Genomic DNA, 13794 nt, shown 5'->3' on the forward strand with positions numbered 1-13794 from the left:
GTGTTATGGACCAGGCCAGACCCTCTCAAAATATTTTAAGAAGGTAGCCCAGACCCTATCTTTTTCTTATTTTGAAGGCAGATGTGAAGTGGATACTCCAGGTATGATGCAGCTGGTCAAAGCACTCGGCTATAAGCAAACCAGCATTAATTTAAACACAATAGTTGAAACATGAACGAAAGAAAGCGGAATTTAAAATAGCTTAACTATTGGAAAACTTAGCCAACTTGATACAGCAATTTAACTAAGGAGCTGTTCCAACTCTTGTAACATAAATACATGAGGAGAAAGTGAGGTCTGCAGATGCTGGAGATCAAAGTTGAAACTTTATTGCTGGAACAGCACAGCGGGTCAGGCAGCATCCAGGGAACAGGAGATTCGACGTTTCGGGCACAGGCCCTTCTTCAGGATTCCTGAAGAAGGGCCTGTGCCCGAAACGTCGAATCTCCTGTTCCCTGGATGCTGCCTGACCCGCTGTGCTGTTCCAGCAATAAAGTTTCAACTAACATAAATACATCCCTTGGCAAATGGTAAATTCAAACTCAGGTTCTTACAGGCAGGAGAGATTTCAGAGAGAAAATCAACCAGGGATCATCTGCTGGAACACTGTAGCAGTTTCTGCTTCAGTTACCAGCAGCTTCTCTGCTACAAATAAACCAAACTAGAAAAAAAAACCTGAACTGGGAGAACTGGTTACTCCCCTGTCACTGTTAAAGTAGATATTTCAGCACCTCTGCCTTTACAACCTCTCTTGAAAAAAGCCCAAGGACAAAATAACCTTTTTAAAGTGACAGCATCGTTACACAAATTACAAGACCAAGGTTAGCCCAGATACCAAGGTCACCCCTCGACACATGCTCTCAGTCAGACTGCACCCATGACAAAATTTATGCTCTCCCATTACTACCACCAACTGCACCTTCAACACCAAGGGTCCCCCCAGATGATGTAATTGATGTAAAGGACTTTATCTCTCTAACAGATTGGAACAACTTGCTAGTGACTGATAGCATTGATGTGTTACACACTCCCAACAGTCTAGACACAATAGAACTCCCCAATAACTCCCTGATAGACAATGAAATCAAAAGACCCCATATACTTATAACTCAGACCTCAAACAGTGTATCCACAACATGGGTATGAGGCAATATTAGGAAACTAGTGTGGACAAAGGTAAGACAGACTGAACTGGATCGTGGGATAGTGTAGAAATGGATTAAAAATAGCTACAAGACTGTGAGAGCTAAACTCTACAACACTCAACATAATTCAACAAAATGTGTTCCAGCAAAACAATCGGTCTTTATTAACAAGGAAACTGCATGCAGAGCGGCTGAACTTGGAAAACAAGAGAGTTGATCACAACTCTGAGTCTCTCACAAGTTCGCGCTTACAGAGAGAAAAGCATAAGTATTTATACTTAAAACTTATCAATAGCTATCAACAACTATCATTAGAGGTTAGTCATCCATTAGGCCAATACATTGAATTATGATCTGTGTTATTACTTCAGACGTTTATCAATATTGACCTCCTAAAACCTGGTGCCACATATGTCATCTCATAATCTTGTCCTTTTTGGGGGCTCAAAGGATTTTGTGGAATGTCTTTAATGGAATGGCTTACTCAATATCTCCAAATTTATAGGGAGTCAGTCAGATCACGTTCTGCCAAGGTCAACCAAGGTTAAAGAATTTATGTGGATTCAGCTTACTTCAAGTCCTGCTGAGTTTAGCAATGCTTCGACCTTTGTTATAGTCTTAACTGTGTCAGGCAGCTCTGGGATCATACAGAGGTCAGTCGAAGTGTATGTTACAATCAGGGTTTGGCCAGTTTTCCCATCATGCAACTACTTGTTTCACACAATTCCACATTCCCTCCTTTTGTCATATCATGATAGGTATATCAACAATGCAATTGAAAATACATTGGCACAAGCAACAAGCAATCCTATTCCTACTAGCAATAGTAATCAGTAAAATGGCCTTAAGGATCCAATCAAACATTCTGTGACCAACCAGCCCAACAACCCGGCGGGTTAAATTTTCAGCATTCAGAGCATTATCACTATGGGAAAGGCAGAACACAAACATGGGGACCTGGAGGATACAATACTGCTAGGCCCACGGAGACAGAGGATTCAGGATAAATTGATGTGTCTCCTAAATCATTAATCAGATGATGAAATGGTTCTTGATGGCCACCCAAGGTGAGGTGTAACTGTTTCTGATGATTTGCACTCACTCATATGCAATTCACACTTCTCTCTAGGTCCAGTAGGACCAACTCATATTCTTTGAAGTTTTGTTAGGATTTACCAAGTTAGCATAGTCATGTACAGATCAAAGATCAGTTGTGTTCAGTTCAGACAATTGCCTGTTCCAGACGTCACTTCTACTCTTTACAGCTACTTTCCTACAGTTGCCATCCAACCTTGTTTCCCAGCGTAGTACAATTTCTATGTTCAGATGTGCCTCATTTTATTGCTAATTCTTGGTCAAAGCAACCACTTCATAGTACCAAACGAAAATTTTTAGGGTCCACATTGACTGTCTCATTCCAGCCTTTTCTGACTACTCCACAGCCAGGCCATTTAAACCTACACATTTGACAAACCCCTACCACTAGGAAACAAGGCCATAACCACTAGAAACCAATGTTGGAACTTACCAGGCATCTACACCCGAATTAAAATTACATATGGGGTTCCATTCCTATAGAAAAAACAATGGGGAAGGATTAGGATGTATGCATTACACATGTTCTAAATTATTCAGATATTAGACAAGAATAACAACAGAAATATCTCTCCCCACAACAGCTATGACACATAATCACGATCTGCTTCATCAAGATCATCATCATCGCGAGAAACAACACACAAGAAACACCTGACAGACCAGGTTGTATATGCCCAGAATAATTATGGTCTGTCCCACCAGAAGCAGGCTGATGTGAGGATGGTGTGTTGTGGGTTCAGCCCAATAAAAGTATCATGTTCAGAATCAACAACCAACAGGCAATTAATAATAAAACAAATGGGAACTCAGGTGATTGCTACCCGAGCATAAAAATCACAGGTGATTAGTGGGGATTCTCAACCAATGAGATAGGATGTTTAGCAAGCAGCCTGGAAAAAGGATTGGAACTCGAATAGCAATGCCCTGGGAAGCTCAGAGGGGAAGTTTGTTTGGAACAAGATTAAAAAAGGCCCAACACCAGCCACAGAGGCACCCCAAACTGTTTGTCCTGAAGCCACACCCAGTTCACAAAACGGGCTACTTTTGAAACCTATTGGAAAACTTCCATGTGATATTATCCACCACAAATTGGTGCGTGTTGTCGAATTTAGCAGGAACCCAACTGCGAAATGGTGGTGCTGCCCCCAACGTAAAAGACTATACCTCCATTTGACCCATAGATTATTGGGACGGGAAATAGGGACAGACAAAGGGAAGGCTAAACCCAGAACAGGGAAGCGACATTAAAGGGAAATACTGACTGACTTCATCTCAGCATATGGGGCAGGGTTATCAAACATTAACCTGATTTTTCCATCCTGACCCAACAAGTGAATCAGGCTTTGGACACAATTAATGAAAATAGTTGGTAGGATGCCGAAGAGGAACTAGTTGGGAATAAAGCCAGTAGTCTTGTGGTAGCTGTGTTAGAAGGATATGCCAAAACAATTGATTGAGATTTTTGAAAAAGTAACGAAGAGGATTGATGAGGGCAGAGCAGTAGATTTGATCTATATGGACTGAAGTAAAGCGTTCGACAAGGTTCTCCATGGGAGACTGATTAGCAAGGTTAGATCTCACGGAATACAGGGAGAACTAGCCATTTGGATACAGAACTGGCTCAAAGGTAGAAGACAGAGGATGATGGTGGAGGGTTGTTTTTCAGACTGGAGGTCTGTGACCAGTGGAGTGCCACGATGATCGGTGCTGGGTCCTCTACTTTTTGTCATTTACATAAATGATTTGGATGTGAGAATAAGAGGTACAGTTAGTACGTTTGCAGATGACACCCAAATTGCAGGTGTAGTGGACAGCGAAGAGGGTTACCTCAGATTACAACAGGATCTTGACCAGCTGGTCCAATGGGCTGAGAAGTGGCAGATGGAGTTTAATTCAGATAAATGCGAGGTGCTGCATTTTGGGAAAGCAAATCTTAGCAGGACTTATACACTTAATGGTAAGGTCCTAGGGAGTGTTGCTGAACAAAGAGACCTTGGAGTGCAGGTTCATAGCTCCTTGAACGTGGAGTCACAGGTAGATAGGATAGTGAATAAGGCATTTGGTATGCTTTCCTTTATTGGTCAGAGTATTGAGTACAGGAGTTGGGAGGTCACCTTGCAGCTGTACAGGACATTGGTTAGGCCATTGTTGGAATATTGCAATAGATCTCCTTCCTATCGGAATGATGTTGTGAAACTTGAAAGGGTTCAGAAAGGATTTACAAGGATGTTGCCAGGGTTGGAGGATTTGAGCTATAAGGAGAGGCTGAACAGGCTGGGGCTGTTTTCCCTGAAGCATCGGAGGCTGAGGGGTGACCTTATAGAGGTTTACAAAATTATGAGCGGCACGTATAGGGTAAATAGGCAAAGTCTTTTTCCTGGAGTCGGGGAGTCCAGAACTAGAGGGCATAGGTTTAGGGTGAGAGGGGAAAGATATAAAAGAGACCTAAGGGGCAACTTTTTCATGCAGAGGGTGGTACGTGTATGGAATGAGCTGCCAGAGGAAGTGGTGGAAGCTGGTACAATTGCAACATTTAAGAAGCATTTGGATGGGTATATGAATGGGAAGGGTTTGGAGGGATATGGGTCAGGTGCTGGCAGATGGGACTAGATTGGGTTGGGATATCTGGTCGACATGGATGGGTCTGTTTCCATGCTGTACATCTCTATGACTCTATGACTCTAATTAACCAGATAATAAAAGGGAAATTGGAAGATGACAGCAGACAACAGAACCAGACCCTGTGCATAAGTGGATAATGGACAGTAGAGTAGTTGAGAGAAAACCTCATTCAGGTTAGCCAGGGACAGGTGACGAACAGATAGAGCATTTATTTAGGGGAAAGAAACATCCCAAATTATCAGGCTGCCAACTGAAGCAACTGACCAGTTCAATGACAACTGCAAAGGATCTCCTGGGAAAGCACTAGGGATGGAATTAGGATTCCCAGTAATCACGGATGATAGAATTGGACTAAGGTGTTCGAGGTAGAAAACATAGGCACTATCCAGGAAGGCCTATGGATAGGATATGATGGTATCTTACTGTACACAGTGGAGAAGGAAGGGAGGCTCTTAGGCACTACTCTGGATGGATGTCAATAAGTTAACACAGTAATAACATGCCCATACCCAATTTATCTGAATGAGCATGCACTGAGTAGCTTCAAGACACACACCAGTCTAAACTGTCCCACGGAGGCTTGCAAACAGGACACCGACAAAACCTGGGTTGCCTAGAGGGGAGAAGGGAATATTGCCTCACAATCTCACTTAACACATATCAGTATGGGACAGCACAGTGCAATGTCACCGACATCACCTTCTGTATTAGGCCTAACTCAGCTGATAAACATACACAAAAGGGAAAAGGTGGCATTTAATACAAGTGAGGAACTCCAGCAAACTCTGGGGAATACCTGGAGAAGTGCAACACTGGTCTTAAACTCCTGTTGGAGGAGTTACACCAAATTTGAACCTGATTGGCCAAAGCCCAAAACAGCTTTCACCAAGGTCATACAGCAGGCCAACGATGCCAAAGAACGAATAAAAGAAATTACAGTTCCAACTTGTTGGGAGCATTTCTGGGGATGGGGCTCCAACATACAAATCCATCCCTGAGTCCATCTTGTGTCACACCTGTCTGTGTTGTTAATCCTGGTTATCCTGGTATGCATCACCATCCTCACTGTCAAATTCACCTGGTGGAAAAGAGAGCTATCATGAAGACTGAACACAGAGGCCTCACTCAATTCATGTTCTCAACGAGACTATTAAAAAGACACCTTTTGTAAATATTTGTTTATCCTGTTTGTACAAAATGTTTCTCCAGATCATTTGTACCTGACAACCCTTGTTTAGTCACTGTCTGTATATATAACAGTGGTTTTGTAACATTTCTCTGATTTCACTACAAATCACAATATGTTATTTATTTCTAATTTACAATGCTTGCTTAATTAGCCATTAAATCCAAATTTTAATATTTCCTTTATGTAGAGTTTAATGAAGTTTGTTTGATCTTAGTTAGAGGTTGTTTTCCAATATGCTATCTATAAGAGTTTAGTTGTTTGAATGTATGTTGTACTTTGCTTGAGCTTGGATGGTCATATAGTCACCACACAGAAATTGGTCTGTGATCATGTGATCTATCACGCATTGCATTCAGGATCAGGAGGAGGGACTATGGCCGGATGGGCTGCTCAAAATGGCAGACCCTATGAAAAACCAAATAATACCTAAAGCTGGGAAATCAAGCCATGCATCAGCCAAAGGTATCTGTGCTACAGACACTGAAATAAACAAGTTACAGACCCATACAGGCTGCAGCTGCAGACAGCACAATACAGAATACAATTGACCCAGCCCATTCCCAGGACAGTCGGAAATATTGAGTTGTTTTCCAGAACAAAAGGGCGCTTCTTACCCTTATCTGGGGTTGGCTACCTGACCTACCTGCCCCAACACCTTCAGGAATGGAGGCCCAAGGACCACCCCACCACCACACATGATTAGGCTTGTTCGATCAGGATGATCAAGCCCTGATTAATCCATTGTTAGGAATTAGATTACATTACAGTGTGGAAACAGGCCCTTTGGCCCAACAAGTCCACACCAACCCGCCGAGAGCGTAACCCACCCATACCCCTACATTTACCCCTTACCTGACACTACGGGCAATTTAGCATGGCCAATTCACCTGACCTGCACATCTTTGGAATCAAACATCCTTCTAAAGGGCTGCAAAAGCAGCCAGGTATATGAATCATTGCAACAGTACCCTTGGGAGCCCTAACTTGAGACCAACAACCGTAAAGGGGAGATGACCCTGGGACCACTAGAAGAAGAAGAAGACCAGATGATCATTGCCATGTGGATCAAAGCCAAGATCTAGTGTGGTGGCATATGATCAAAGTTAAGTTAAAGTATAAGACATTTAATTAGATTTATATGGTTAATTGTTAGTGTGTAGTATATTATTTATTATAGTATTAATTGTGTTGAAAAAGATAAAGATAATTTGTTATTACTGTTAAGAGTCTACTTGCAATTCTTTGCTGAATAATAGGGTCAAAACACACTGTGTGGCAGGTGCAATGTGTTCCAATAAATACAAATCCTATTTCTGTAACAAAATAATAAAATTACAGCTAGGTTAGGTGTTTTCCAGAAGTCGGTGCCTTCTACACTGATTCTTCTGACAGGAGTTTAGAGGTGTGCCCCAGCACTGTGGTGAATAGATGGTGCTTTCTCTAACAGCTGAGACCTCTCCCCTGATTTTCCAAATGCCTCCATCTTTTATACCCTTAATAACATAGCAATTTCTTAAAATAGGATTGGTCCTAGGTTGTCAAAACCATCAGATTTAAATTTAATTGGTTTTTGGTAGCTAATGGCCTGATTTAAATTGATTGGCTAAATTTAAAATCTGTTGTCTTGGTAATAATGCTGTTTTGCCTGCTAGCCTTTTGATACAAATGTTTCAATTCAGGTGCTCCATGCACCTGAAAACTCAAGCTGCTCCCAGACATCCATTTTAATCTCCAAGCACAGAAAAAACACCATCTTTTAAAGAAACCTGTATTCTGTCCAGTACCTTTTTGAGTGTCTCCACCAGTCCTGCTGTAAATTCACCCTGGAGTAGCTATCCCAGTCCATTTTGGTGAAATCCTGCCTTATTTATTCATTTATGGGAGTTTCTGGATGGCCAGCATTTATTGCCCATTCCTAGTTGCCCTTGAGAGGTTGGTGGTGAACTACCTTTTTGAAATGCTGCAGTCCACCTGCTATGGGTTGACCCACAATGTAATCTTAGATAACCTTCTTCACTGCCATGATACCACCAATTTTGTTACCATTGACAAATGTATGAACCATGCTTCCCATATTCTCATTCAAATCATTTATATAAATGACAACAAAAGTGGAACAGTACTGATCCCTGTGGAACAGGGCTTCCAGTCTGAAAAACCCTCCACCACCACCCTCTGTCTCTGACCATAAAGCCAAATTTGTATCCAATTCGCAAGTTCAATGTGAATCCCACGTGATCTAACTTTACTAATTAGTCTACCATGTAGAACCTTATCAAAGGCTTTATCTGAAGTTCAAGTTAACAAAGGCCACCAATCAGCACTTATCAACCTTTTTGGTTACTTCCTCAAAAATTCAATCAGGTTTTTGAGATATTACTTATCATGCTTACTAATGAGCTGATTTTGCATTTCTGTAGCCAAATTTCAGTTCTATTTGAGTTCACAGAAGGTTTCTCCACAAGAAACGATAGACCTGTGAGTCTGACTTCACTTGTGGGCAAATTAGAGTCATAGAGAAGTACAGCAAGGAAACAGACCCTTCAGTCCAACTCGTCCATGCCGACCAGATATCCCAACCTAATCTAGTCCCATTTGCCAACACATGGCCTATATCCCTCTAAACCCTTCCAATTCATATACCCATCTAGATGCCTTTTAAATGCTGTAATTGTACCAGTCTCCACCACTTCCACTGGCAGCTCATTCTATACATGTACAACTGTCTGTATGAAAAGGTTATCCCTTGGGTCCCCTTTATATTTTTTCCCTCTCACCCTAAACCTATGCCCTCTAGATCTGGATTCCCCCACCCCAGGGAAAAGACCTTGTCTATTTACCCTATCCCTGCCCCTCATGATTTTATAAACCTCTAAAAGGTCACTACTCAGCTTCTGACGCTCCAGGGAAAACAGCCATGGCCTATTCAGCCTCTCCCTATGGCTCAAATCCTCAAACCCCAGCAACATCCTTGTAAATCTTTTCTGAACCCTTTCGAGTTTCACAACATGCTTCTGATAAGAAGGAGACCAGAATTGCATGCAATATTCCAAAAGTGGCCTGACCAATGTTCTGACCTCCCAACTCCTTTACTCAATGCTCTGACCAATAAAGGAAAGCATACCAAACACCTTTTTCACTAACCTATCTACCTGTCCACACTGTCATTGCTGTTATATGTGGCACAGGTCTGGCCTATTCCCAGAACCTGTGCCACTGCAGTCACCCGGGCCATCTTCCAATTTATATGGAGGTCAAAGATGGACCGGGTCCAGGCCGGTCATTCTGGCCGGAGACTTCAACTGTATCATCGATGCAGATGGACAATCCGGCGAGGGGGACAGGTTTATGAAGAAAAACACCTTTGACCACAAGTCCATCAGGAAGTGGTCAGCACGTAGTGTCCTTGAGACCCTTCGGGAAAAGGAGAGGGCAGATCCTATCGAGCGGACTGTCAAAGCCATTTGGCAGAATGCCTCATCGCCAGAACTTTCCAACAAGCACCAAGACATGGCTTGGCTGGTGGTGAGAAGGTCTCTGCCTGTGAGATCCTTTATGCACGCCCAGACTCTCAGCCGCACCGCACTCTGCCCTCGAAGCGGCTGTGGGGGGGACGAGACTGTCACACACCTCCTTCTGGAATGTGCCTATGCAAAGGAAGTCTGGAGAGGAATGCAGTGGTGTTTGTTGAGGTTCGTCCTGGTCTACGATCTGTTCCCTGGGACGCACACTGAGACGAACATCAACTGTGCCTGGAGGATCATCAACTTGATGAAGGACGCTTTCTGGGTGGTCCGAAACCGTTGATCTTCCAGCTGAAGGAGTTGACCCCGACTGAGTGTTGCAGACTGGCACATTCCAAGGTCCAGGACTACGTGTTGAGGGACGCGCTGAAGCTTGGGGCAGCTGCCGCCAAGGCGCGGTGGGGAAAGACCACCGTGTAACGTCTGCCTGCCTAAGCACAGGGGGCCTACGCAGTAAAGGGGCTCTGCTGGCCCCCCAGCTAAATATGTGGATAGTAATTGTACAGACCTGTATATATGAATGATTACTCTGTCTCTGTATGCAAAGAAATGGAATGTTTACGTATGTGTGGCATGACCAATTGTACAGATCATCAAAATATTTTATGAATAAAGTATATTTTTGAAATAAAAGAGACCTCGGAATGTGGGTTCATAGTTCCTTGAAAGTGGAGTCGCAGGTACACAGGATGGTGAAGAAGGCATTTGACATGCTTTCCTTTATTGGACCAAGCACTGAGTATAGGGGTTAGGTCACACTGCGGCTGTACAGGACATGGGTAAGGCCACTTTTGGAATACTGTATACAATTCTGGTCTCCCTCTTATTGGAAAGATGTTGTGAAACTTGAAAGGGTTCAGAAAAAGGTTACAAGGATGTTGCCAGGGTTGGAGGATTTAAGCTATAGTGAGAGGTTGAATAGACTAGGGCTGTTTTCCCAACAGCATTACAGGCTGAGGGGTGACCTTATAGCAGTTCATAAAATTGTGAGAGGCGTGGATGGGGTAAATAGACAAGGTCTTTCCCTTGGGTTGGGGGAGTCCCATACTAAGGGGGCAATAATTTAGGATGAGAAAGGGAAAAATTTAGAAGAGACCTAAGGGTCAACTTTTTTATGCAGAGGGTGGTGCCTATATGGAATGAGCTGGCGGAGGCTGGTACAGTTATAGCATTTAAAAGGCACCTAGATGATTATATGAATAGGAAAGATTTAGATGGATACGGACCAAGTGCTGACAAATGGGACTAGATTAGGTTAGGATATCTGGGCGGCATGGACGTGTTGGACTGAAGGGTCTGTTTCGGTGCTATACAGACTGTCATAGTCATAGAGGTGTACAGCATGGAAACAGACCCTTCGGTCCAACCCTATCATGCCGACCAGATATTCTAAGCCAATCTAGTCCCACCTGCCAGCACCCGGCTCATGTTCCTCCAAACCCTTCCTATTCGTATATCCATCCAGATGCCTTTTAAATGTTGCAATTTTACTAGCCTCCACCACTTCCTCTGGCAGCCCATTCCACAGATGTACCATCCTCGGTGTGGAAAAACTTGTCCCTTAGGTCTCTTTCCCCTATCACCCTAAACCTATGCCCTCTGGTTCTGGACTCCCTCACCCCAGGGAAAAGACTTTGTCTATTTATCCAATCGTACCCCTCAGCCTCCAACACTGCAGGGAAAACAGCCCCAGCCTGTTCAACCTTTCCCTATAGCTCAAATACTCCAAAACTTAGCAACATCCTTGTCAATCATTTCTGAACCCTTTCAAGTCTCACAACATTCTTCCGATAGAAAGGAGACCAGAATTGCACGCAATATTCCAACAGTGGCTAAACCAATGTCCTGTACAGCTACAATATGACTTAATACTCTGACCAATAAAGGAAAGCATAGCGAACGCGGCCTTCACTATCCTATCCACCTGCGACTCTACTTCCAAGGAACTATGAACCTGCACTCCAACGTCTCTTTATTCAGCAACACTTCCGAGGACCTACCCAATAAATGTGTAAGTCCTGCTGAGATTTGATTTCCCAAAATGCAGCACCTCACATTTATCTAAATTAAACTCCATCTGCCACTTCTCAGCCCATTGGTCCAACTGATCAAAATCCCATTGTAATCTGAGGTAACCTTCTTTTCTGTCCACTACACCTCCAATTTTGGTGTCATCTGCAAACTTACTAACTATACCTCTTATGCTCACATCCAAATAATTTATATAAATGATGAAACGTAGTGGACCCAGCACTAATCCTTGTGGCACTCCACTGGTCACAGGCATCCAGTCCGAAAAACAACCCTCCACCACCCTCTGTCTTCTACCTTTTGAGCCAGTTCTGTGTCCAAATGGCTAATTCTCACTGTATTCCATGAGATCTAACCTTGCTAATCAGTCTCCCATGGGGACCCTTGTCGAATGCCTTACTGAAATTCATATAGATCACATCTACCAGTCTGCCCTCATCAATCCTCTTTGTTACTTCAAAAAACTCCACAGTAAATACTGATGCAAAATACTCATTTAGTATCTCCCCCATTTTCTGTGGCTCCACACAAAGACCACCTTGCTGATCTTTGAGGGGCCCTATTCTCTCCCTAGTTACCCTTTTGTCCTTGATGTATTTGTTAAAAACCCTTTGGATTCTCCTTAACCCTATTTGCACAAGCTATCTTATGAGCCTTTTTAGTCTTCCTGATTTCCCTCTTAAGTATACTCCTGCTGCATTTATACTCTTCTAAGGATTCACTCAATCTATCCTGTCCAAACCTGACATTTGCTTCCTTCTTTTTCTTGACCAACCCCTTAATTTCTTTAGTCATCCAGCATTCCCTATACCTACCAGCCTTTCCTTTCACTCTAACAGGAATATACTTTCTCTGGATTCTCGTTATCTCATTTCTGAAGGCTTCCCATTTTCCAGACATCCCTTTACCTGCGAACATCTGCCTCCAATCAGCTTTTGAAAGTTCTTGCCTAATGCCATCAAAATTGGCCTTTCTCCAATTTAGAACTTCAACTTTGAGATCTGGTCTGACCTTTTCCTTCACTATGACTCTCTGACTATGATCTGTGTAAGAAATACTGATATGTCATCAAGGGTATAAAAGAAGGGAGCAGTTGGACAAAAACCCCAGAGCAAGCTGCCATCCTTCAGAGCTAACAGCCCTTAGCTCTTGAGAGAGAATTGGTGGCTCTTACAGCCTCATCTATGTTATTTAGATGTTGCTTTCTCTAATACAATGGGACCAACAATGAAGGAGGCATTCCTGACAGAAGAATGAATGGCGAAGGCACAGAACATTCCAGAAGACACAAACCTGGCTGTGATTTTGAGATGAAATTCTGGTATTTTGTTATATAATTGGGGCTTTTATTTATTGGAACAATATACCATTAGAATCTTGTTTTATTCGGGAATAGCTGGTAGTTGATGTGTTAATAGTTTAGTTAATTTGTTTACTGTCAGAGTTAGATAAATGAATTGTAACTTATTGATTTTAAAGTGAGTGTCAGGAATTTATTTTATTTAACCACAAGAAATTGCTGAAAAGCAGACTACACCACTTTCCACACCGTTTTACAGAGATGCTCCTCTTTGGGTGTTTTGGTTTTAGTTCTCAGGACGGTCAATCTCCACTTTATAACCGTGCACATATTGTCTTTAAAAGGCCATTATGTTCCAGACAAACACTGGAATTCCAAAGCTGCTGTGCTCATTGACAGTTGTTCTAAAGACATCAGAGAAACTTAAATGGTGCCTTAATTCTTTGATAGCTATCTGGTGGATGTGGTACAGAGGATGGTCATCCTCCTCCCAGAGACTGGCACAGATAGCCATGACACCACACCCTGCCAGACTGGTCTGAGGTAGCCAGTCAGTCTATGGTCTGGAGGAATGGCCAGCAATGCTGCAAGAAAGTCAGTAATCTCTGTCAGGGTAAGTGGCCCACTCTCTCTGCTTATGCTCGGACACACTCACATGCAATATCTTCTCTCTCGCTCTCATTCCCACTCCCACACTAACACCGACCCTGCATGCCCTCAGCACTGTCTGCTCAAGATAAACACTTCACGACTTTTTGACCACCTGCACGAGTACTAACAGCCAGGCCAACCATTTGCATCTCTCTTGATTCCTCTATTTCTTCTATTACAGGAAAAAACAGCCCATAACTAGGCAGAAAAGACAAGGATGGGTGGAGGGGGTTT

This window comes from Chiloscyllium plagiosum, chromosome 9, assembly GCF_004010195.1.
Source record: "Chiloscyllium plagiosum isolate BGI_BamShark_2017 chromosome 9, ASM401019v2, whole genome shotgun sequence".
In the NCBI taxonomy this organism is placed as follows: domain Eukaryota; kingdom Metazoa; phylum Chordata; class Chondrichthyes; order Orectolobiformes; family Hemiscylliidae; genus Chiloscyllium; species Chiloscyllium plagiosum.